Below are 27,491 nucleotides of genomic sequence, written 5' to 3'. Positions count from 1 at the left end.
AAAAACCATAAGTTCTAATGACTCCATTCCTTTTTGTGGTTGTAGGGGCTGTTGATTGGAGTATACTAAAACAAACCTGATCTCTCTAGGACATTCAGAAACCAAGTTATAAGCCCTCAAAGGTGTAATTAGACTACTTCTTTAAAGTGACACCAGGCCTGGTGACCTTTGGGACATGGTTTCATCCCCTTAGGAAAGTACTATCATCATGAAACGTTCAGATCACTTACAACTCAATAGATTCTACCTTCCTGTAACGTTTCAGCCTGATTGGACCTTGTTTTCACACAAATGAACCCAGAATGATGTGAAATTGTGCTTTGTGCCGCATAATTCTGGGTGCCATTTAAAAACCATAAGTGCTAATGACTCCATTCCTTTTTGTGGTTGTAGGGGCTGTTGATTGGAGTATAATAAAACAAACCTGATCTCTCTAGGACATTCAGAAGCCAAGTTATAAGCCCACAAAGGTGTAACTGGACTACTTCTTTAAATTGACACCAGATCCGGTGACCTTTGGGACATGGTTTGACCCCCTTAGGAAAGTGCTATCATCATGAAACATTCAGATCACTTACAACTCAATAGATTCTACCTTCCTGTAACGTTTCAGCCTGATTGGACCTTGTTTTCACACAAATGAACCCAGAATGACGTGAAATTGTGCTTCGTGCAACATAATTCTGGGTGCCATTTACATACCTTAAGTGCTAATGACTCCATTCCTTTTTGTGGTTGTAGGGGCTGTTGATTGGAGTACACAAAAAAAACCTGATCTCTCTAGGACATTCAGAAGCCAAGTTATAAGCCCACAAATGTGTAACTGGACTACTTCTTTAAATTGACACCAGATCCGGTGACCTTTGGGAAATAGTTTGACCCCCTTAGGAAAGTGCTATCATCATGAAATGTTCAGATCACTTACAACTCAATAGATTCTACCTTCCTGTAACGTTTCAGCCTGATTGGACCTTGTTTTCACACAAATGAACCCAGAATGATGTGAAATTGTGCTTCGTGCAACATAATTCTGGGTGCCATTTAAAAACCATAAGTTCTAATGACTCCATTCCTTTTTGTGGTTGTAGGGGCTGTTGATTGGAGTACATTAAAACAAACCTGATCTCTCTAGGACATTCAGAAGCCAAGTTATAAGCCCACAAATGTGTAACTGGACTACTTCTTTAAATTGACACCAGATCCGGTGACCTTTGGGACATAGTTTGACCCCCTTAGGAAAGTGCTATCATCATGAAACGTTCAGATCACTTACAACTCAATAGATTCTACCTTCCTGTAACGTTTCAGCCTGATTGGACCTTGTTTTCACACAAATGAACCCAGAATGATGTGAAATTGTGCTTCGTGCAACATAATTCTGGGTGCCATTTAAAAACCATAAGTTCTAATGACTCCATTCCTTTTAGTGGTAATGGGGGCTGCTAATTGGAGTACTCTAAAACGAACCTGACCTCTCCAGGATATTCAGAAGCCAAGTTCTAAGCCCACAAATGTGTAATTGGACTACTTCTTTAAAGTGACACCAGGCCCGGTGACCTTTGGGACATGGTTTGACCCCCTATAGGAATGTGCGATCATCATGAAACGTTCAGATCACTTACAACTCAATAGATTCTACCTTCCTGTAACGTTTCAGCCTGATTGGACCTTGTTTTCACACAAATGGACCCAGAATGATGTGAAATTGTACTTCGTGCAACATAATTCTGGGTGCCATTTACAAACCATAAGTGCTAATGACTCCATTCCTTTTTGTGGTTGTAGGGGCTGTTGATTGGAGTACATTAAAACAAACCTGATCTCTCTAGGACATTCAGAAGCCAAGTTATAAGCCCACAAAGGTGTAACTGGACTACTTCTTTAAATTGACACCAGATCCGGTGACCTTTGGGACATGGTTTGACCCCCTTAGGAAAGTGCTATCATCATGAAACATTCAGATCACTTACAACTCAATAGATTCTACCTTCCTGTAACGTTTCAGCCTGATTGGACCTTGTTTTCACACAAATGAACCCAGAATGACGTGAAATTGTGCTTCGTGCAACATAATTCTGGGTGCCATTTACAAACCATAAGTGCTAATGACTCCATTCCTTTTTGTGGTTGTAGGGGCTGTTGATTGGAGTACATTAAAACAAACCTGATCTCTCTAGGACATTCAGAAGCCAAGTTATAAGCCCACAAAGGTGTAACTGGACTACTTCTTTAAATTGACACCAGATCCGGTGACCTTTGGGACATGGTTTCACCCCCTTAGGAAAGTGCTATCATCATGAAACGTTCAGATCACTTACAACTCAATAGATTCTACCTTCCTGTAACGTTTCAGCCTGATTGGACCTTGTTTTCACACAAATGGACCCAGAATGATGTGAAATTGTACTTCGTGCAACATAATTCTGGGTGCCATTTACAAACCATAAGTGCTAATGACTCCATTCCTTTTTGTGGTTGTAGGGGCTGTTGATTGGAGTACATTAAAACAAACCTGATCTCTCTAGGACATTCAGAAGCCAAGTTATAAGCCCACAAAGGTGTAACTGGACTACTTCTTTAAATTGACACCAGATCCGGTGACCTTTGGGACATGGTTTGACCCCCTTAGGAAAGTGCTATCATCATGAAACATTCAGATCACTTACAACTCAATAGATTCTACCTTCCTGTAACGTTTCAGCCTGATTGGACCTTGTTTTCACACAAATGAACCCAGAATGACGTGAAATTGTGCTTCGTGCAACATAATTCTGGGTGCCATTTACAAACCTTAAGTGCTAATGACTCCATTCCTTTTTGTGGTTGTAGGGGCTGTTGATTGGAGTACACTAAAAAAGACCTGATCTCTCTAGGACATTCAGAAGCCAAGTTATAAGCCCACAAATGTGTAACTGGACTACTTCTTTAAATTGACACCAGATCCGGTGACCTTTGGGACATAGTTTGACCCCCTTAGGAAAGTGCTATCATCATGAAACGTTCAGATCACTTACAACTCAATAGATTCTACCTTCCTGTAACGTTTCAGCCTGATTGGACCTTGTTTTCACACAAATGAACCCAGAATGATGTGAAATTGTGCTTCGTGCAACATAATTCTGGGTGCCATTTAAAAACCATAAGTTCTAATGACTCCATTCCTTTTTGTGGTTGTAGGGGCTGTTGATTGGAGTACATTAAAACAAACCTGATCTCTCTAGGACATTCAGAAGCCAAGTTATAAGCCCACAAAGGTGTAACTGGACTACTTCTTTAAAGTGACACCAGGCCCGGTGACCTTTGGGACATGGTTTGACCCCCTTAAGAAATGCTATCATCATGAAACGTTCAGATCATTTACAACTCAATAGATTCTACCTATTCTCCAATCAACAGCCCCTACAACCACGAAAAGGAATGGAGTCATTAGCACTTATGGTTTTTAAATGGCACCCAGAATTATGTTGCACGAAGCACAATTTCACATCATTCTGGGTTCATTTGTGTGAAAACAAGGTCCAATCAGGCTGAAACGTTACAGGAAGGTATAATCTATTGAGTTGTAAGTGATCTGAACGTTTCAAGATGATCGCACATTCCTATAGGGGGTCAAACCATGTCCCAAAGGTCACCGGGCCTGGTGTCACTTTAAAGAAGTAGTCCAGTTACACCTTTGAGGGCTTATAACTTGGCTTCTGAATTTCCTAGAGAGATCAGGTTTGTTTTAGTGTACTCCAATCAACAGCCCCTACAACCTCAAAAAGGAATGGAGTCATTAGCACTTATGGTTTTTAAATGGCACCCAGAATTATGTTGCACGAAGCACAATTTCACATCATTCTGGGTTCATTTGTGTGAAAACAAGGTCCAATCAGGCTGAAATGTTACAGGAAGGTAGAATCTATTGAGTTGTAAGTGATCTGAACATTTCATGATGATAGCACTTTTCTAAGGGGGTCAAACCATGTCCCAAAGGTCACCGGATCTGGTGTCAATTCAAAGAAGTAGTCCAGTTACACCTTTGTGGGCTTATAACTTGGCTTCTGAATGTCCTAGAGAGATCAGGTTTGTTTTCATATTCTCCAATCAACAGCCCCTACAACCACGAAAAGGAATGGAGTCATTAGCACTTATGGTTTTTAAATGGCACCCAGAATTATGTTGCACGAAGCACAATTTCACATCATTCTGGGTTCATTTGTGTGAAAACAAGGTCCAATCAGGCTGAAACGTTACAGGAAGGTGGAATCTATTGAGTTGTAAGTGATCTGAACGTTTCAAGATGATCGCACATTCCTATAGGGGGTCAAACCATGTCCCAAATGTCACCGGATCTGGTGTCAATTTAAAGAAGTAGTCCAGTTACACATTTGTGGGCTTATAACTTGGCTTCTGAATGTCCTAGAGAGATCAGGTTTGTTTTAATGTACTCCAATCAACAGCCCCTACAACCACAAAAAGGAATGGAGTCATTAGCACTTATGGTTTTTAAATGGCACCCAGAATTATGGTGCACGAAGCACAATTTCACATCATTCTGGGTTCATTTGTGTGAAAACAAGGTCCAATCAGGCTGAAATGTTACAGGAAGGTAGAATCTATTGAGTTGTAAGTGATCTGAACGTTTCATGATGATAGCACTTTCCTAAGGGGGTCAAACCATGTCCCAAAGGTCACCGGATCTGGTGTCATTTTAAAGAAGTAGTCCAGTTACACCTTTGTGGGCTTATAACTTGGCTTCTGAATGTCCTAGAGAGATCAGGTTTGTTTTAGTATACTCCAATCAACAGCCCCTACAACCACAAAAAGGAATGGAGTCATTAGCACTTATGGTTTTTAAATGGCACCCAGAATTATGTTGCACGAAGCACAATTTCACATCATTCTGGGTTCATTTGTGTGAAAACAAGGTCCAATCAGGCTGAAACGTTACAGGAAGGTATAATCTATTGAGTTGTAAGTGATCTGAACGTTTCAAGATGATCGCACATTCCTATAGGGGGTCAAACCATGTCCCAAAGGTCACCGGGCCTGGTGTCACTTTAAAGAAGTAGTCCAGTTACACCTTTGTGGGCTTATAACTTGGCTTCTGAATGTCCTAGAGAGGTTAGGTTTGTTTTAGTGTTCTCCAATCAACAGCCCCTACAACCACAAAAAGGAATGGAGTCATTAGCACTTATGGTTTGTAAATGGCACCCAGAATTATGTTGCACGAAGCACACTTTCACATCAATCTGGGTTCATTTGTGTGAAAACAAGGTCCAATTAGGCTGAAACGTTACAGGAAGGTAGAATCTATTGAGATGTAAGTGATCTGAACGTTTCATGATGATAGCACTTTCCTAAGGGTGTCAAACCATGTCCCAAAGGTCACCGGATCTGGTGTCAATTTAAAGAAGTAGTCCAGTTACACATTTGTGGGCTTATAACTTGGCTTCTGAATGTCCTAGAGAGATCAGGTTTGTTTTAATGTACTCCAATCAACAGCCCCTACAACCACAAAAAGGAATGGAGTCATTAGCACTTATGGTTTGTAAATGGCCCCCAGAATTATGTTGCACGAAGCACAATTTCACATCATTCTGGGTCCATTTGTGTGAAAACAAGGTCCAATCAGGCTGAAACGCTACAAGAAGGTAGAATCTATTGAGTTGTAAGTGATCTGAACGTTTCAAGATGATCGCACATTCCTATAGGGGGTCAAACCATGTTCCAAATGTCACCGGATCTGGTGTCAATTTAAAGAAGTAGTCCAGTTACACATTTGTGGGCTTATAACTTGGCTTCTGAATGTCCTAGAGAGATCAGGTTTGTTTTAATGTACTCCAATCAACAGCCCCTACAACCACAAAAAGGAATGGAGTCATTAGCACTTATGGTTTTTAAATGGCACCCAGAATTATGTGGCACAAAGCACAATTTCACATCATTCTGGGTTCATTTGTGTGAAAACAAGGTCCAATCAGGCTGAAACGTTACAGGAAGGTAGAATCTATTGAGTTGTAAGTGATCTGAACGTTTCATGATGATAGTACTTTCATAAGGGGATCAAACCATGTCCCAAAGGTCACCGGATCTGGTGTCAATTTAAAGAAGTAGTCCAGTTACACATTTGTGGGCTTATAACTTGGCTTCTGAATGTCCTAGAGAGATCAGGTTTTTTAGTGTACTCCAATCAACAGCCCCTACAACCACAAAAAGGAATGGAGTCATTAGCACTTAAGGTTTGTAAATGGCACCCAGAATTATGTTGCACGAAGCACAATTTCACATCATTCTGGGTTCATTTGTGTGAAAACAAGGTCCAATCAGGCTGAAACGTTACAGGAAGGCAGAATCTATTGAGTTGTAAGTGATCTGAACGTTTCATGATGATAGCTCTTTCCTAAGGGGGTCAAACCATGTCCCAAAGGTCACCGGGCCTGGTGTCAATTTAAAGAAGTAGTCCAGTTACACCTTTGTGGGCTTATAACTTGGCTTCTGAATGTCCTAGAGAGATCAGGTTTGTTTTAATGTACTCCAATCAACAGCCCCTACAACCACAAAAAGGAATGGAGTCATTAGCACTTATGGTTTGTAAATGGCACCCAGAATTATGTTGCACGAAGTACAATTTCACATCATTCTGGGTCCATTTGTGTGAAAACAAGGTCCAATCAGGCTGAAACTTTACAAGAAGTTAGAATCTATTGAGTTGTAAGTGATCTGAACGTTTCATGATGATCGCACATTCCTATAGGGGGTCAAACCATGTCCCAAAGGTCACCGGGCCTGGTGTCACTTTAAAGAAGTAGTCCAGTTACACATTTGTGGGCTTAGAACTTGGCTTCTGAATATCCTAGAGAGGTCAGGTTCGTTTTAGAGTACTCCAATTAGCAGCCCCCATTACCACTAAAAGGAATGGAGTCATTAGAACTTATGGTTTTTAAATGGCACCCAGAATTATGTTGCACGAAGCACAATTTCACATCATTCTGGGTTCATTTGTGTGAAAACAAGGTCCAATCAGGCTGAAACGTTACAGGAAGGTAGAATCTATTGAGTTGTAAGTGATCTGAACGTTTCATGATGATAGCACTTTCCTAAGGGGGTCAAACTATGTCCCAAAGGTCACCGGGCCTGGTGTCACTTTAAAGAAGTAGTCCAGTTACACCTTTGTGGGCTTAGAACTTGGCTTCTGAATATCCTAGAGAGGTCAGGTTTGTTTTAGAGTACTCCAATTAGCAGCCCCCATTACCACTAAAAGGAATGGAGTCATTAGCACTTATGGTTTTTAAATGGCACACAGAATTATGTTGCACGAAGCACAATTCCACATCATTCTGGGTTCATTTGTGTGAAAACAAGGTCCAATCAGGCTGAAACGTTACAGGAAGGTAGAATCTATTGAGTTGTAAGTGATCTGAACGTTTCATGATGATAGCACTTACCTAAGGGGGTCAAACCATGTCCCAAAGGTCACCGGGCCTGGTGTCAATTTAAAGAAGTAGTCCAGTTACACCTTTGTGGGCTTATAACTTGGCTTCTGAATATCCTAGAGAGGTCAGGGTTGTTTTAGAGTACTCCAATTAACAGCCCCCATTACCACTAAAAGGAATGGAGTCATTAGCACTTATGGTTTTTAAATGGCACCCAGAATTATGTTGCACGAAGCACAATTTCACATCATTCTGGGTTCATTTGAGTGAAACAAGGTCCAATCAGGCTGAAACGTTACAAGAAGGTAGAATCTATTGAGTTGTAAGTTATCTGAACGTTTCAAAATGATCGCACATTTCTATGGAGGTAAAACCATGTCCCAAAGGTCACCGGATCTGGTGTCACTTTAAAGAAGTAGTCCAGTTACACATTTGTGGGCTTATAACTTGGCTTCTGAATGTCCTAGAGAGGTCAGGTTTGTTTTAGTGTACTCCAATCAACAGGCCCTACAACCACAAAAAGGAATGGAGTCATTAGCACTTATGGTTTGTAAATGGCACCCAGAATTATGTTGCACGAAGCACAATTTCACATCATTCTGGGTCCATTTGTGTGAAAACATGGTCCAATCAGGCTGAAACGTTACAGGAAGGTAGAATCTATTGAGTTGTAAGTGATCTGAACGTTTCATGATGATAGCACTTTCCTAAGGGGGTCAAACCATGTCCCAAAGGTCACCGGATCTGGTTTCAATTTAAAGAAGTAGTCAAGTTACACATTTGTGGGCTTATAACTTGGCTTCTGAATGTCCTAGAGAGATCAGGTTTGTTTTAGTATACTCCAATCAACAGCCCCTACAACCACAAAAAGGAATGGAGTCATTAGCACTTATGGTTTTTAAATGGCACCCAGAATTATGTGGCACAAAGCACAATTTCACATCATTCTGGGTTCATTTGTGTGAATACAAGGTCCAATCAGGCTGAAACGTTACAGGAAGGTAGAATCTGTTGAGTTGTAAGTGATCTGAACGTTTCATGATGATAGTATTTTCATAAGGGGATCAAACCATGTCCCAAAGGTCACCGGATCTGGTGTCAATTTAAAGAAGTAGTCCAGTTACACATTTGTGGGCTTATAACTTGGCTTCTGAATGTCCTAGAGAGATCAGGTTTTTTTAGTGTACTCCAATCAACAGCCCCTACAACCACAAAAAGGAATGGAGTCATTAGCACTTAAGGTTTGTAAATGGCACCCAGAATTATGTTGCACGAAGCACAATTTCACATCATTCTGGGTTCATTTGTGTGAAAACAAGGTCCAATCAGGCTGAAACGTTACAGGAAGGTAGAATCTATTGAGTTGTAAGTGATCTGAATGTTTCATGATGATAGTACTTTCCTAAGGGGGTCAAACCATGTCCCAAAGGTCACCGGACCTGGTGTCAATTTAAAGAAGTAGTCCAGTTACACATTTGTGGGCTCATAACTTGGCTTCTGAATGTCCTAGAGAGATCAGGTTTGTTTTAATGTACTCCAATCAACAGTCCCTACAACCACAAAAAGGAATGGAGTCATTAGCACTTATGGTTTGTAAATGGCACCCAGAATTATGTTGCACGAAGTACAATTTCACATCATTCTGGGTCCATTTGTGTGAAAACAAGGTCCAATCAGGCTGAAACTTTACAAGAAGTTAGAATCTATTGAGTTGTAAGTGATCTGAACGTTTCATGATGATCACACATTCCTATAGGGGGTCAAACCATGTCCCAAAGGTCACCGGGCCTGGTGTCACTTTAAAGAAGTAGTCCAGTTACACCTTTGTGGGCTTATAACTTGGCTTCTGAATGCCCTAGAGAGGTTAGGTTTGTTTTAGTGTACTCCAATCAACAGCCCCTACAACCACAAAAAGGAATGGAGTCATTAGCACTTATGTTTTGTAAATGGCACCCAGAATTATGTTGCACGAAGCACAATTTCACATCATTCTGGGTTCATTTGTGTGAAAACAAGGTCCAATCAGGCTGAAACGTTACAGGAAGGTAGAATCTATTGATTTGTAAGTGATCTGAACGTTTCATGATGATAGCACTTTCCTATAGGGGGTCAAACCATGTCCCAAAGGTCACCGGATCTGGTGTCAATTTAAAGAAGTAGTCCAGTTACACATTTGTGGGCTTATAACTTGGCTTCTGAATGTCCTAGAGAGATCTGGTTTGTTTTAATGAATTCCAACCAACAGCCCCTACAACCACAAAAAGGAATGGAGTCATTAGCACTTATGGTTTGTAAATGGCACCCAGAATTACGTTGCAGGAAGCACAATTTCACATCATTCTGGGTCCATTTGTGTGAAAACAAGGTCCAATCAGGCTGAAACGTTACAAGAAGGTAGAATCTATTGAGTTGTAAGTGATCTGAACGTTTCATGATGATCGCACATTCCTATAGGGGGTCAAACCATGTCCCAAAGGTCACCGGGCCTGGTGTCACTTTAAAGAAGTAGTCCACTGACACCTTTGAGGGCTTATAACTTGGCTTCTGAATGTCCTAGAGAGATCAGGTTTGTTTTGGTGTACTCCAATCAACAGCCCCTACAACCTCAAAAAGGAATGGAGTCATTAGCACTTATGGTTTTTAAATGGCACCCAGAATTATGTTGCACGAAGCACAATTTCACATCATTCTGGGTTCATTTGTGTGAAAACAAGGTCCAATCAGGCTGAAATGTTACAGGAAGGTAGAATCTATTGAGTTGTAAGTGATCTGAACATTTCATGATGATAGGACTTTTCTAAGGGGGTCAAACCATGTCCCAAAGGTCACCGGATCTGGTGTCAATTCAAAGAAGTAGTCCAGTTACACCTTTGTGGGCTTATAACTTGGCTTCTGAATGTCCTAGAGAGATCAGGTTTGTTTTCATATTCTCCAATCAACAGCCCCTACAACCACGAAAAGGAATGGAGTCATTAGCACTTATGGTTTTTAAATGGCAACCAGAATTATGTTGCACGAAGCACAATTTCACATCATTCTGGGTTCATTTGTGTGAAAACAAGGTCCAATCAGGCTGAAACGTTACAGGAAGGTGGAATCTATTGAGTTGTAAGTGATCTGAACGTTTCAAGATGATCGCACATTCCTATAGGGGGTCAAACCATGTCCCAAATGTCACCGGATCTGGTGTCAATTTAAAGAAGTAGTCCAGTTACACATTTGTGGGCTTATAACTTGGCTTCTGAATGTCCTAGAGAGATCAGGTTTGTTTTAATGTACTCCAATCAACAGCCCCTACAACCACAAAAAGGAATGGAGTCATTAGCACTTATGGTTTTTAAATGGCACCCAGAATTATGGTGCACGAAGCACAATTTCACATCATTCTGGGTTCATTTGTGTGAAAACAAGGTCCAATCAGGCTGAAATGTTACAGGAAGGTAGAATCTATTGAGTTGTAAGTGATCTGAACGTTTCATGATGATAGCACTTTCCTAAGGGGGTCAAACCATGTCCCAAAGGTCACCGGATCTGGTGTCATTTTAAAGAAGTAGTCCAGTTACACATTTGTGGGCTTATAACTTGGCTTCTGAATGTCCTAGAGAGATCAGGTTTGTTTTAGTATACTCCAATCAACAGCCCCTACAACCACAAAAAGGAATGGAGTCATTAGCACTTATGGTTTTTAAATGGCACCCAGAATTATGTTGCACGAAGCACAATTTCACATCATTCTGGGTTCATTTGTGTGAAAACAAGGTCCAATCAGGCTGAAACGTTACAGGAAGTTATAATCTATTGAGTTGTAAGTGATCTGAACGTTTCAAGATGATCGCACATTCCTATAGGGGGTCAAACCATGTCCCAAAGGTCACCGGGCCTGGTGTCACTTTAAAGAAGTAGTCCAGTTACACCTTTGTGGGCTTATAACTTGGCTTCTGAATGTCCTAGAGAGGTTAGGTTTGTTTTAGTGTTTTCCAATCAACAGCCCCTACAACCACAAAAAGGAATGGAGTCATTAGCACTTATGGTTTGTAAATGGCACCCAGAATTATGTTGCACGAAGCACACTTTCACATCAATCTGGGTTCATTTGTGTGAAAACAAGGTCCAATTAAGCTGAAACGTTACAGGAAGGTAGAATCTATTGAGTTGTAAGTGATCTGAACGTTTCATGATGATAGCACTTTCCTAAGGGGGTCAAACCATGTCCCAAAGGTCACCGGATCTGGTGTCAATTTAAAGAAGTAGTCCAGTTACACATTTGTGGGCTTATAACTTGGCTTCTGAATGTCCTAGAGAGATCAGGTTTGTTTTAATGTACTCCAATCAACAGCCCCTACAACCACAAAAAGGAATGGAGTCATTAGCACTTATGGTTTGTAAATGGCCCCCAGAATTATGTTGCACGAAGCACAATTTCACATCATTCTGGGTCCATTTGTGTGAAAACAAGGTCCAATCAGGCTGAAACGCTACAAGAAGGTAGAATCTATTGAGTTGTAAGTGATCTGAACGTTTCAAGATGATCGCACATTCCTATAGGGGGTAAAACCATGTCCCAAAGGTCACCGGGCCTGGTGTCCCTCTAAAGAAGTAGTCCAGTTACACCTTTGTGGGCTTATAACTTGGCTTCTGAATGTCCTAGAGAGGTTAGGTTTGTTTTAGTGTTCTCCAATCAACAGCCCCTACAACCACAAGAAGGAATGGAGTCATTAGCACTTATGGTTTTTAAATGGCACCCAGAATTATGGTGCACGAAGCACAATTTCACATCATTCTGGGTTGATTTGTGTGAAAACAAGGTCCAATCAGGCTGAAATGTTACAGGGAGGTAGAATCTATTGAGTTGTAAGTGATCTGAACGTTTCATGATGATAGCACTTTCCTAAGGGGGTGAAACCATGTCCCAAAGGTCACCGGATCTGGTGTCAATTTAAGGAAGTAGTCCAGTTACACCTTTGTGGGCTTATAACTTGGCTTCTGAATGTCCTAGAGAGATCAGGTTTGTTTTAGTATAGTCCAATCAACAGCCCCTACAACCACAAAAAGGAATGGAGTCATTAGCACTTATGGTTTTTAAATGGCACCCAGAATTATGTTGCACGAAGCACAGTTTCACATCATTCTGGGTCCATTTGTGTGAAAACAAGGTCCAATCAGGCTGAAACGTTACAGGAAGGTAGAATCTATTGAGTTGTAAGTGATCTGAACGTTTCAAGATGATCGCACATTCCTATAGGGGGTCAAACCATGTCCCAAAGGTCACCGGGCCTGGTGTCACTTTAAAGTATTAGTCCACTTACACCTTTGTGGGCTTATAACTTGGCTTCTGAATGTCCTAGAGAGGTTAGGTTTGTTTTAGTGTTCTCCAATCAACAGCCCCTACAACCACAAAAAGGAATGGAGTCATTAGCACTTATGATTTGTAAATGGCACCCAGAATTATGTTGCACGAAGCACAATTTCACATCAATCTGGGTTCATTTGTGTGAAAACAAGGTCCAATTAGGCTGAAACGTTACAGGAAGGTAGAATCTATTGAGTTGTAAGTGATCTGAACGTTTCATGATGATCGCACATTCCTATAGGGGGTCAAACCATGTCCCAAAGGTCACCGGGCCTGGTGTCAATTTAAAGAAGTAGTCCAGTGACACCTTTGAGGGCTTATAACTTGGCTTCTGAATGTCCTAGAGAGATCAGGTTTGTTTTAGTATACTCCAATCAACAGCCCCTACAACCACAAAAAGGAATGGAGTCATTAGCACTTATGGTTTTTAAATGGCACCTAGAATTATTTTGCACGAAGCAAAATTTCACATCATTCTGGGTTCATTTGTGTGAAAACAAGGTCCAATCAGGCTGAAACGTTACAGGAAGGTGGAATCTATTGAGTTGTAAGTGATCTGAACGTTTCAAGATGATCGCACATTCCTATAGGGGGTCAAACCATGTCCCAAATGTCACCGGATCTGGTGTCAATTTAAAGAAGTAGTCCAGTTACACATTTGTGGGCTTATAACTTGGCTTCTGAATGTCCTAGAGAGATCAGGTTTGTTTTAATGTACTCCAATCAACAGCCCCTACAACCACAAAAAGGAATGGAGTCATTAGCACTTATGGTTTGTAAATGGCACCCAGAATTATGGTGCACGAAGCACAATTTCACATCATTCTGGGTTCATTTGTGTGAAAACAAGGTCCAATCAGGCTGAAATGTTACAGGAAGGTAGAATCTATTGAATTGTAAGGATCTGAACGTTTCATGATGATAGCACTTTCCTATAGGGGGTCAAACCATGTCCCAAAGGTCACCGGGCCTGGTGTCACTTTAAAGAAGTAGTCCAGTTACACCTTTGTGGGCTTATAACTTGGCTTCTGAATGTCCTAGAGAGGTTAGGTTTGTTTTAGTGTTCTCCAATCAACAGCCCCTACAACCACAAAAAGGAATGGAGTCATTAGCACTTATGATTTGTAAATGGCACCCAGAATTATGTTGCACGAAGCACAATTTCACATCAATCTGGGTTCATTTGTGTGAAAACAAGGTCCAATTAGGCTGAAACGTTACAGGAAGGTAGAATCTATTGAGTTGTAAGTGATCTGAAGGTTTCATGATGATCGCACATTCCTATAGGGGGTCAAACCATGTCCCAAAGGTCACCGGGCCTGGTGTCAATTTAAAGAAGTAGTCCAGTGACACCTTTGAGGGCTTATAACTTGGCTTCTGAATGTCCTAGAGAGATCAGGTTTGTTTTAGTATACTCCAATCAACAGCCCCTACAACCACAAAAAGGAATGGAGTCATTAGCACTTATGGTTTTTAAATGGCACCCAGAATTATTTTGCACGAAGCACAATTTCACATCATTCTGGGTTCATTTGTGTGAAAACAAGGTCCAATCAGGCTGAAACGTTACAGGAAGTTGGAATCTATTGAGTTGTAAGTGATCTGAACGTTTCAAGATGATCGCACATTCCTATAGGGGTTCAAACCATGTCCCAAATGTCACCGGATCTGGTGTCAATTTAAAGAAGTAGTCCAGTTACACATTTGTGGGTTTATAACTTGGCTTCTGAATGTCCTAGAGGGATCAGGTTTGTTTTAATGTACTCCAATCAACAGCCCCTACAACCACAAAAAGGAATGGAGTCATTAGCACTTATGGTTTTTAAATGGCACCCAGAATTATGGTGCACGAAGCACAATTTCACATCATTCTGGGTTCATTTGTGTGAAAACAAGGTCCAATCAGGCTGAAATGTTACAGGAAGGTAGAATCTATTGAGTTGTAAGGATCTGAACGTTTCATGATGATAGCACTTTCCTATAGGGGGTCAAACCATGTCCCAAAGGTCACCGGGCCTGGTGTCACTTTAAAGAAGTAGTGCAGTTACACCTTTGTGGGCTTATAACTTGGCTTCTGAATGTCCTAGAGAGGTTAGGTTTGTTTTAGTGTTCTCCAATCAACAGCCCCTACAACCACAAAAAGGAATGGAGTCATTAGCACTTATGGTTTGTAAATGGCACCCAGAATTATGTTGCACGAAGCACAATTTCACATCAATCTGGGTTCATTTGTGTGAAAACAAGGTCCAATTAGGCTGAAACATTACAGGAAGGTAGAATCTATTGAGTTGTAAGTGATCTGAACATTTCATGATGATAGCACTTTCCTAAGGGGGTCAAACCATGTCCCAAAGGTCACCGGATCTGGTGTCAATTTAAAGAAGTAGTCCAGTTACACATTTGTGGGCTTATAACTTGGCTTCTGAATGTCCTAGAGAGATCAGGTTTGTTTTAATGTACTCCAATCAACAGCCCCTACAACCACAAAAAGGAATGGAGTCATTAGCACTTATGGTTTGTAAATGGCACCCAGAATTATGTTGCACGAAGCACAATTTCACATCATTCTGGGTCCATTTGTGTGAAAACAAGGTCCAATCAGGCTGAAACGCTACAAGAAGGTAGAATCTATTGAGTTGTAAGTGATCTGAACGTTTCAAGTCGATCGCACATTCCTATAGGGGGTAAAACCATGTCCCAAAGGTCACCGGGCCTGGTGTCACTTTAAAGAAGTAGTCCAGTTACACCTTTGTGGGCTTATAACTTGGCTTCTGAATGTCCTAGAGAGGTTAGGTTTGTTTTAGTATACTCCAATCAACAGCCCCTACAACCACAAAAATGAATGGAGTCATTAGCACTTATGGTTTTTAAATGGCACCCAGAATTATGTTGCACGAAGCACAATTTCACATCATTCTGGGTTCATTTGTGTGAAAACAAGGTCCAATCAGGCTGAAACGTTACAGGAAGGTGGAATCTATTGAGTTGTAAGTGATCTGAACGTTTCAAGATGATCGCACATTCCTATAGGGGGTCAAACCATGTCCCAAATGTCACCGGATCTGGTGTCAATTTAAAGAAGTAGTCCAGTTACACATTTGTGGGCGTATAACTTGGCTTCTGAATGTCCTAGAGAGATCAGGTTTGTTTTAATGTACTCCAACCAACAGCCCCTACAACCACAAAAAGGAATGGAGTCATTAGCACTTATGGTTTGTAAATGGCACCCAGAATTATGGTGCACGAAGCACAATTTCACATCATTCTGGGTTCATTTGTGTGAAAACAAGGTCCAATCAGGCTGAAATGTCACAGGAAGGTAGAATCTATTGAGTTGTAAGTGATCTGAACGTTTCATGATGATAGCACTTTCCTAAGGGGGTCAAACCATGTCCCAAAGGTCACCGGATCTGGTGTCAATTTAAAGAAGTAGTCCAGTTACACCTTTGTGGGCATATAACTTGGCTTCTGAATGTCCTAGAGAGATCAGGTTTGTTTTAGTATACTCCAATCAACAGCCCCTACAACCACAAAAAGGAATGGAGTCATTAGCACTTATGGTTTTTAAATGGCACCCAGAATTATGTTGCACGAAGCACAATTTCACATCATTCTGGGTTCATTTGTGTGAAAACAAGGTCCAATCAGGCTGAAACGTTACAGGAAGTTATAATCTATTGAGTTGTAAGTGATCTGAACGTTTCAAGATGATCGCACATTCCTATAGGGGGTCAAACCATGTCCCAAAGGTCACCGGGCCTGGTGTCACTTTAAAGAAGTAGTCCAGTTACACCTTTGTGGGCTTATAACTTGGCTTCTGAATGTCCTAGAGAGGTTAGGTTTGTTTTAGTGTTCTCCAATCAACAGCCCCTACAACCACAAAAAGGAATGGAGTCATTAGCACTTATGGTTTGTAAATGGCACCCAGAATTATGTTGCACGAAGCACACTTTCACATCAATCTGGGTTCATTTGTGTGAAAACAAGGTCCAATTAAGCTGAAACGTTATAGGAAGGTAGAATCTATTGAGTTGTAAGTGATCTGAACGTTTCATGATGATAGCACTTTCCTAAGGGGGTCAAACCATGTCCCAAAGGTCACCGGATCTGGTGTCAATTTAAAGAAGTAGTCCAGTTACACATTTGTGGGCTTATAACTTGGCTTCTGAATGTCCTAGAGAGATCAGGTTTGTTTTAATGTACTCCAATCAACAGCCCCTACAACCACAAAAAGGAATGGAGTCATTAGCACTTATGGTTTGTAAATGGCCCCCAGAATTATGTTGCACGAAGCACAATTTCACATCATTCTGGGTCCATTTGTGTGAAAACAAGGTCCAATCAGGCTGAAACGCTACAAGAAGGTAGAATCTATTGAGTTGTAAGTGATCTGAACGTTTCAAGATGATCGCACATTCCTATAGGGGGTAAAACCATGTCCCAAAGGTCACCGGGCCTGGTGTCCCTCTAAAGAAGTAGTCCAGTTACACCTTTGTGGGCTTATAACTTGGCTTCTGAATGTCCTAGAGAGGTTAGGTTTGTTTTAGTGTTCTCCAATCAACAGCCCCTACAACCACAAAAAGGAATGGAGTCATTAGCACTTATGGTTTTTAAATGGCACCCAGAATTATGGTGCACGAAGCACAATTTCACATCATTCTGGGTTGATTTGTGTGAAAACAAGGTCCAATCAGGCTGAAATGTTACAGGGAGGTAGAATCTATTGAGTTGTAAGTGATCTGAACGTTTCATGATGATAGGACTTTCCTAAGGGGGTGAAACCATGTCCCAAAGGTCACCGGATCTGGTGTCAATTTAAGGAAGTAGTCCAGTTACACCTTTGTGGGCTTATAACTTGGCTTCTGAATGTCCTAGAGAGATCAGGTTTCTCTAGGGCATTCAGAAGCCAAGTTATAAGCCCATAAATGTGTAACTGGACTACTTCTTTAAAGTGACACCAGGCCCGGTGACCTTTGGGACATGGTTTGACCCCCTATAGGAATGTGCGATCATCATGAAACGTTCATATCACTTACAACTCAATAGATTCTACCTTCCTGTAAAGTTTCAGCCTGATTGGACCTTGTTTTCACACAGATGAACCCAGAATGATGTGAAATTGTGCTTCGTGCAACATAATTCTGGGTGCCATTTACAAACCTTAAGTGCTAATGACTCCATTCCTTTTTGTGGTTGTAGGGGCTGTTGATTGGAGTACACTAAAAAAATCTGATCTCTCTAGGACATTCAGAAGCCAAGTTATAAGCCCACAAATGTGTAACTGGACTACTTCTTTAAAATGACACCAGATCCGGTGACCTTTGGGACATAGTTTGACCCCCTTAGGAAAGTGCTATCATCATGAAACGTTCAGATCACTTACAACTCAATAGATTCTACCTTCCTGTAACGTTTCAGCCTGACTGGACCTTGTTTTCACACAAATGAACCCAGAATGATGTGAAATTGTGCTTCGTGCAACATAATTCTGGGTGCCATTTAAAAACCATAAGTTCTAATGACTCCATTCCTTTTAGTGGTAATGGGGCTGCTAATTGGAGTACTCTAAAACAAACCTGACCTCTCTAGGATATTCAGAAGCCAAGTTCTAAGCCCACAAAGGTGTAACTGGACTACTTCTTTAAAGTGACACCAGGCCCGGTGACCTTTGGGACATGGTTTGACCCCCTATAGGAATGTGCGATCATCATGAAACGTTCAGATCACTTACAACTCAATAGATTCTACCTTCCTGTAACGTTTCAGCCTAATTGGACCTTGTTTTCACACAAATGAACCCAGATTGATGTGAAATTGTGCTTCGTGCAACATAATTCTGGGTGCCATTTACAAACCATAAGTGCTAATGACTCCATTCCTTTTTGTGGTTGTAGGGGCTGTTGATTGGAGAACACTAAAACAAACCTAACCTCTCTAGGACATTCAGAAGCCAAGTTATAAGCCCACAAAGGTGTAACTGGACTACTTCTTTAAAGTGACACCAGGCCCGGTGACCTTTGGGACATGGATTGACCCCCTATAGGAATGTGCGATCATCTTGAAACGTTTAGATCACTTACAACTCAATGGATTCTACCTTCCTGTAACGTTTCAGCCTGACTGGACCTTGTTTTCACACAAATGAACCCAGAATGATGTGAAATTGTGCTTCGTGCAACATAATTCTGGGTGCCATTTAAAAACCATAAGTTCTAATGACTCCATTCCTTTTAGTGGTAATGGGGGCTGCTAATTGGAGTACTCTAAAACAAACCTGACCTCTCTAGGATATTCAGAAGCCAAGTTCTAAGCCCACAAAGGTGTAACTGGACTACTTCTTTAAAGTGACACCAGGCCCGGTGACCTTTGGGAAATGGTTTGACCCCCTATAGGAATGTGCGATCATCATGAAACGTTCAGATCACTTACAACTCAATAGATTCTACCTTCCTGTAACGTTTCAGCCTAATTGGACCTTGTTTTCACACAAATGAACCCAGATTGATGTGAAATTGTGCTTCGTGCAACATAATTCTGGGTGCCATTTACAAACCATAAGTGCTAATGACTCCATTCCTTTTTGTGGTTGTAGGGGCTGTTGATTGGAGAACACTAAAACAAACCTAACCTCTCTAGGACATTCAGAAGCCAAGTTATAAGCCCACAAAGGTGTAACTGGACTACTTCTTTAAAGTGACACCAGGCCCGGTGACCTTTGGGACATGGATTGACCCCCTATAGGAATGTGCGATCATCTTGAAACGTTCAGATCACTTACAACTCAATAGATTCTACCGTCCTGTAACGTTTCAGCCTGATTGGACCTTGTTTTCACACAAATGAACCCAGAATGATGTGAAATTGTGCTTCGTGCAACATAATTCTGGGTGCCATTTAAAAACCATAAGTGCTAATGACTCCATTCCTTTTGGGGCTGTTGATTGGAGTATACTAAAACAAACCTGATCTCTCTAGGACATTCAGAAGCCAAGTTATATGCCCACAAAGGTGTAACTGGACTACTTCTTTAAATTGACACCAGATCCGGTGACCTTTGGGACATGGTTTGACCCCCTTAGGAAAGTGCTATCGTCATGAAACGTTCAGATCACTTACAACTCAATAGATTCTACCTTCCTGTAACATTTCAGCCTGATTGGACCTTGTTTTCACACAAATGAACCCAGAATGATGTGAAATTGTGCTTCGTGCACCATAATTCTGGGTGCCATTTACAAACCATAAGTGCTAATGACTCCATTCCTTTTTGTGGTTGTAGGGGCTGTTGGTTGGAGTACATTAAAACAAACCTGATATCTCTAGGACATTCAGAAGCCAAGTTATAAGCCCACAAATGTGTAACTGGACTACTTCTTTAAATTGACACCAGATCCGGTGACATTTGGGACATGGTTTGACCCCCTATAGGAATGTGCGATCATCTTGAAACGTTCAGATCACTTACAACTCAATAGATTCTACCTTCCTGTAACGTTTCAGCCTGATTGGACCTTGTTTTCACACAAATGAACCCAGAATGATGTGAAATTGTGCTTCGTGCAACATAATTCTGGGTGCCATTTAAAAACCATAAGTGCTAATGACTCCATTCATTTTTGTGGTTGTAGGGGCTGTTGATTGGAGTATACTAAAACAAACCTAACCTCTCTAGGACATTCAGAAGCCAAGTTATAAGCCCACAAAGGTGTAACTGGACTACGTCTTTAAAGTGACACCAGGCCCGGTGACCTTTGGGACATGGTTTTACCCCCTATAGGAATGTGCGATCATCTTGAAACGTTCAGATCAATTACAACTCAATAGATTCTACCGTCCTGTAACGTTTCAGCCTGATTGGACCTTGTTTTCACACAAATGAACCCAGAATGATGTGAAATTGTGCTTCGTGCAACATAATTCTGGGTGCCATTTAAAAACCATAAGTGCTAATGACTCCATTCCTTTTGGGGCTGTTGATTGGAGTATACTAAAACAAACCTGATCTCTCTAGGACATTCAGAAGCCAAGTTATATGCCCACAAAGGTGTAACTGGACTACTTCTTTAAATTGACACCAGATCCGGTGACCTTTGGGACATGGTTTGACCCCCTTAGGAAAGTGCTATCATCATGAAACGTTCAGATCACTTACAACTCAATAGATTCTACCTTCCTGTGACATTTCAGCCTGATTGGACCTTGTTTTCACACAAATGAACCCAGAATGATGTGAAATTGTGCTTCGTGCACCATAATTCTGGGTGCCATTTACAAACCATAAGTGCTAATGACTCCATTCCTTTTTGTGGTTGTAGGGGCTGTTGGTTGGAGTACATTAAAACAAACCTGATCTCTCTAGGACATTCAGAAGCCAAGTTATAAGCCCACAAATGTGTAACTGGACTACTTCTTTAAATTGACACCAGATCCGGTGACATTTGGGACATGGTTTGACCCCCTATAGGAATGTGCGATCATCTTGAAACGTTCAGATCACTTACAACTCAATAGATTCCACCTTCCTGTAACGTTTCAGCCTGATTGGACCTTGTTTTCACACAAATGAACCCAGAATGATGTGAAATTGTGCTTCGTGCAACATAATTCTGGGTGCCATTTAAAAACCATAAGTGCTAATGACTCCATTCATTTTTGTGGTTGTAGGGGCTGTTGATTGGAGTATACTAAAACAAACTTAACCTCTCTAGGACATTCAGAAGCCAAGTTATAAGCCCACAAAGGTGTAACTGGACTACTTCTTTAAAGTGACACCAGGCCCGGTGACCTTTGGGACATGGTTTTACCCCCTATAGGAATGTGCGATCATCTTGAAACGTTCAGATCACTTACAACTCAATAGATTCTACCTTCTTGTAGCGTTTCAGCCTGATTGGACCTTGTTTTCACACAAATGGACCCAGAATGATGTGAAATTGTGCTTCGTGCAACATAATTCTGGGTGCCATTTAAAAACCATAAGTTCTAATGACTCCATTCCTTTTTGTGGTTGTAGGGGCTGTTGATTGGAGTATACTAAAACAAACCTGATCTCTCTAGGACATTCAGAAGCCAAGTTATAAGCCCACAAATGTGTAACTGGACTACTTCTTTAAAGTGACACCACTCCCGGTGACCTTTGGGACATGGTTTGACCCCCTATAGGAATGTGCGATCATTATGAAACGTTCAGATCACTTACAACTCAATAGATTCTACCTTCTCGTAACGTTTCAGCCTGATTGGACCTTGTTTTCACACAAATGGACCCAGAATGATGTGAAATTGTGCTTCGTGCAACATAATTCTGGGTGCCATTTAAAAACCATAAGAGCTAATGACTCCATTCCTTTTTGTGATTGTAGGGGCTGTTGATTGGAGTATACTAAAAGAAACCTGATCTCTCTAGGACATTCAGAAGCCAAGTTATGAGCCCACAAATGTGTAACTGGACTACTTCTTTAAATTGACACCAGATCCGGTGACCTTTGGGACATTGTTTCACCCCCTTAGGAAAGTGCTATCATCATGAAACATTCAGATCACTTACAACTCAATAGATTCTACCTTCCTGTAACGTTTCAGCCTGATTGGACCTTGTTTTCACACAAATGAACCCAGAATGATGTGAAATTGTGCTTCGTGCAACATAATTCTGGGTGCCATTTAAAAAACATAAGTTCTAATGACTCCATTCATTTTAGTGGTAATGGGGGCTGCTAATTGGAGTACTCTAAAACAAACCTGACCTCTCTAGGATATTCAGAAGCCAAGTTCTAAGCCCACAAAGGTGTAACTGGACTACTTCTTTAAAGTGACACCAGGCCCGGTGACCTTTGGGACATGGTTTGACCCCCTATAGGAATGTGCGATCATCATGAAACGTTCAGATCACTTACAACTCAATAGATTCTAACTTCTTGTAACGTTTCAGCCTGATTGGACCTTGTTTTCACACAAATGGACCCAGAATGATGTGAAATTGTGCTTCGTGCAACATAATTCTGGGTGCCATTTACAAACCATAAGTGCTATTGACTCCATTCCTTATTGAGGTTGTAGGGGTGGTTGATTGGAGTACACTAAAACAAACCTGATCTCTCTTGGACATTCAGAAACCAAGTTATAAGCCCTCAAAGGTGTAATTGGACTACTTCTTTAAAGTGACACCAGGCCTGGTGACCTTTGGGACATGGTTTCATCCCCTTAGGAAAGTACTATCATCATGAAACGTTCATATCACTTACAACTCAATAGATTCTACCTTCCTGTAACGTTTCAGCCTGATTGGACCTTGTTTTCACACAAATGAACCCAGAATGATGTGAAATTGTGCTTTGTGCCACATAATTCTGGGTACCATTTAAAACCATAAGTGCTAATGACTCCATTCCTTTTTGTGGTTGTAGGGGCTGTTGATTGGAGTATAATAAAACAAACCTGATCTCTCTAGGACATTCAGAAGCCAAGTTATAAGCCCACAAATGTGTAACTGGACTACTTCTTTAAATTGACACCAGATCCGGTGACCTTTGGGACATGGTTTGACCCCCTTAGGAAAGTGCTATCATCATGAAACGTTCAGATCACTTACAACTCAATAGATTCTACCTTCCTGTAACGTTTCAGCCTGATTGGACCATGTTTTCACACAAATGGACCCAGAATGATGTGAAATTGTGCTTCGTGCAACATAATTCTGGGTGCCATTTACAAACCATAAGTGCTAATGACTCCATTCCTTTTTGTGGTTGTAGGGCCTGTTGATTGGAGTACAATAAATCAAACCTGATCTCTCTAGGACATTCAGAAGCCAAGTTATAAGCCCACAAATGTGTAACTGGACTACTTCTTTAAAGTGACACCAGATCCGGTGACCTTTGGGACATGGTTTTACCCCCTATTGGAATGTGCGATCATCTTGAAACGTTCAGATAACTTACAACTCAATAGATTCTACCTTCTTGTAACGTTTCAGCCTGATTGGACCTCGTTTCACTCAAATGAACCCAGAATGATGTGAAATTGTGCTTCGTGCAACATAATTCTGGGTGCCATTTAAAAACCATAAGTGCTAATGACTCCATTCCTTTTAGTGGTAATGGGGGCTGCTAATTGGAGTACTCTAAAACAAACCTGACCTCTCTAGGATATTCAGAAGCCAAGTTATAAGCCCACAAAGGTGTAACTGGACTACTTCTTTAAATTGACACCAGATCCGGTGACCTTTGGGACATTGTTTGACCCCCTTAGGAAAGTGCGATCATCTTGAAACGTTCAGATCACTTAAAACTCAATAGATTCTACCTTCTTGTAACGTTTCAGCCTGATTGGACCTTGTTTTCACACAAATGGTCCCAGAATGATGTGAAATTGTGCTTAGTGCAACATAATTCTGGGTGCCATTTACAAACCATAAGTGCTAATGACTCCATTCCTTTTTATGGTTGTAGGGGCTGTTGATTGGAGTACACTAAAACAAACCTGATCTCTCTAGGACATGTAGAAGCCAACTTATGAGCCCACAAATGTGTAACTGGACTACTTCTTTAAATTGACACCAGATCCGGTGACCTTTGGGACATGGTTTCACCCCCTTAGGATAGTGCTATCATCATGAAACATTCAGATCACTTACAACTCAATAGATTCTACCTTCCTGTAACGTTTCAGCCTGATTGGACCTTGTTTTCACACAGATGAACCCAGAATGATGTGAAATTGTGCTTCGTGCAACATAATTCTGGGTGCCATTTACAAACCTTAAGTGCTAATGACTCCATTCCTTTTTGTGGTTGTAGGGGCTGTTGATTGGAGTACACTACAAAAACCTGATCTCTCTAGGACATTCAGAAGCCAAGTTATAAGCCCACAAATGTGTAACTGGACTACTTCTTTAAAATGACACCAGATCCGGTGACCTTTGGGACATAGTTTGACCCCCTTAGGAAAGTGCTATCATCATGAAACGTTCAGATCACTTACAACTCAATAGATTCTACCTTCCTGTAACGTTTCAGCCTGACTGGACCTTGTTTTCACACAAATGAACCCAGAATGATGTGAAATTGTGCTTCGTGCAACATAATTCTGGGTGCCATTTAAAAACCATAAGTTCTAATGACTCCATTCCTTTTAGTGGTAATGGGGGCTACTAATTGGAGTACTGTAAAACAAACCTGACCTCTCTAGGATATTCAGAAGTCAAGTTCTAAGCCCACAAAGGTGTAACTGGACTACTTCTTTAAAGTGACACCAGGCCCGGTGACCTTTGGGACATGGTTTGACCCCCTATAGGAATGTGCGATCATCATGAAACGTTCAGATCACTTACAACTCAATAGATTCTACCTTCCTGTAACGTTTCAGCCTAATTGGACCTTGTTTTCACACAAATGAACCCAGATTGATGTGAAATTGTGCTTCGTGCAACATAATTCTGGGTGCCATTTACAAACCATAAGTGCTATTGACTCCATTCCTTATTGAGGTTGTAGGGGTGGTTGATTGGAGTACACTAAAACAAACCTGATCTCTCTAGGACATTCAGAAGCCAAGTTACAAGCCCACAAAGGTGTAACTGGGCTACTTCTTTAAAGTGACACCAGGCCCGGTGACCTTTGGGACATGGTTTGACCCCCTATAGGAATGTGCAATCATCATGAAACGTTCAGATCACTTACAACTCAATAGATTCTACCTTCTTGTAACGTTTCAGCCTGATTGGACCTTGTTTTCACACAAATGGACCCAGAATGATGTGAAACTGTGCTTCGTGCAACATAATTCTGGGTGCCATTTACAAACCATAAGTGCTAATGACTCCATTCCTTTTTGTGGTTGTAGGGGCTGTTGGTTGGAGTACATTAAAACAAACCTGATCTCTCTAGGACATTCAGAAGCCAAGTTATAAGCCCACAAATGTGTAACTGGACTACTTCTTTAAATTGACCCCAGATCCAGTGACCTTTGGGACGTGGTTTGACCCCCTTAGGAAAGTGCTATCATCATGAAACATTCAGATCACTTACAACTCAATAGATTCTACCTTCCTGTAACGTTTTAGCCTGATTGTACCTTGTTTTCACACAAATGAACCCAGAATGATGTGAAATTGTGCTTCGTGCAACATAATTCTGGGTGCCATTTAAAAACCATAAGTTCTAATGACTCCATTCCTTTTTGTGGTTGTAGGGGCTGTTGATTGGAGTATACTAAAACAAACCTGATCTCTCTTGGACATTCAGAAACCAAGTTATAAGCCCTCAAAGGTGTAATTGGACTACTTCTTTGAAGTGACACCAGGCCTGGTGACCTTTGGGACATGGTTTCATCCCCTTAGGAAAGTACTATCATCATGAAATGTTCAGATCACTTACAACTCAATAGATTCTACCTTCCTGTAACGTTTCAGCCTGATTGGACCTTGTTTTCACACAAATGAACCCAGAATGATGTGAAATTGTGCTTTGTGCCACATAATTCTGGGTGCCATTTAAAACCATAAGTGCTAATGACTCCATTCCTTTTTGTGGTTGTAGGGGCTGTTGATTGGAGTATAATAAAACAAACCTGATCTCTCTAGGACATTCAGAAGCCAAGTTATAAGCCCACAAATGTGTAACTGGACTACTTCTTTAAATTGACACCAGATCCGGTGACCTTTGGGACATGGTTTGACCCCCTTAGGAAAGTGCTATCATCATGAAACGTTCAGATCACTTACAACTCAATAGATTCTACCTTCCTGTAACGTTTCAGCCTGATTGGACCATGTTTTCACACAAATGGACCCAGAATGATGTGAAATTGTGCTTCGTGCAACATAATTCTGGGTGCCATTTACAAACCATAAGTGCTAATGACTCCATTCCTTTTTGTGGTTGTAGGGCCTGTTGATTGGAGTACAATAAAACAAACCTGATCTCTCTAGGACATTCAGAAGCCAAGTTATAAGCCCACAAATGTGTAACTGGACTACTTCTTTAAAGTGACACCAGATCCGGTGACCTTTGGGACATGGTTTTACCCCCTATTGGAATGTGCGATCATCTTGAAACGTTCAGATAACTTACAACTCAATAGATTCTACCTTCTTGTAACGTTTCAGCCTGATTGGACCTCGTTTCACTCAAATGAACCCAGAATGATGTGAAATTGTGCTTCGTGCAACATAATTCTGGGTGCCATTTAAAAACCATAAGTGCTAATGACTCCATTCCTTTTAGTGGTAATGGGGGCTGCTAATTGGAGTACTCTAAAACAAACCTGACCTCTCTAGGATATTCAGAAGCCAAGTTATAAGCCCACAAAGGTGTAACTGGACTACTTCTTTAAATTGACACCAGATCCGGTGACCTTTGGGACATTGTTTGACCCCCTTAGGAAAGTGCGATCATCTTGAAACGTTCAGATCGCTTAAAACTCAATAGATTCTACCTTCTTGTAACGTTTCAGCCTGATTGGACCTTGTTTTCACACAAATGGTCCCAGAATGATGTGAAATTGTGCTTAGTGCAACATAATTCTGGGTGCCATTTACAAACCATAAGTGCTAATGACTCCATTCCTTTTTATGGTTGTAGGGGCTGTTGATTGGAGTACACTAAAACAAACCTGATCTCTCTAGGACATGTAGAAGCCAACTTATGAGCCCACAAATGTGTAACTGGACTACTTCTTTAAATTGACACCAGATCCGGTGACCTTTGGGACATGGTTTCACC

The sequence above is a fragment of the Nothobranchius furzeri genome, chromosome 8, assembly GCF_043380555.1.
Source record: "Nothobranchius furzeri strain GRZ-AD chromosome 8, NfurGRZ-RIMD1, whole genome shotgun sequence".
Lineage (NCBI taxonomy): Eukaryota > Metazoa > Chordata > Actinopteri > Cyprinodontiformes > Nothobranchiidae > Nothobranchius > Nothobranchius furzeri.
The sequence above is the reverse complement of the archived record's forward strand: the minus strand, read 5'-3'. Positions refer to the sequence as shown.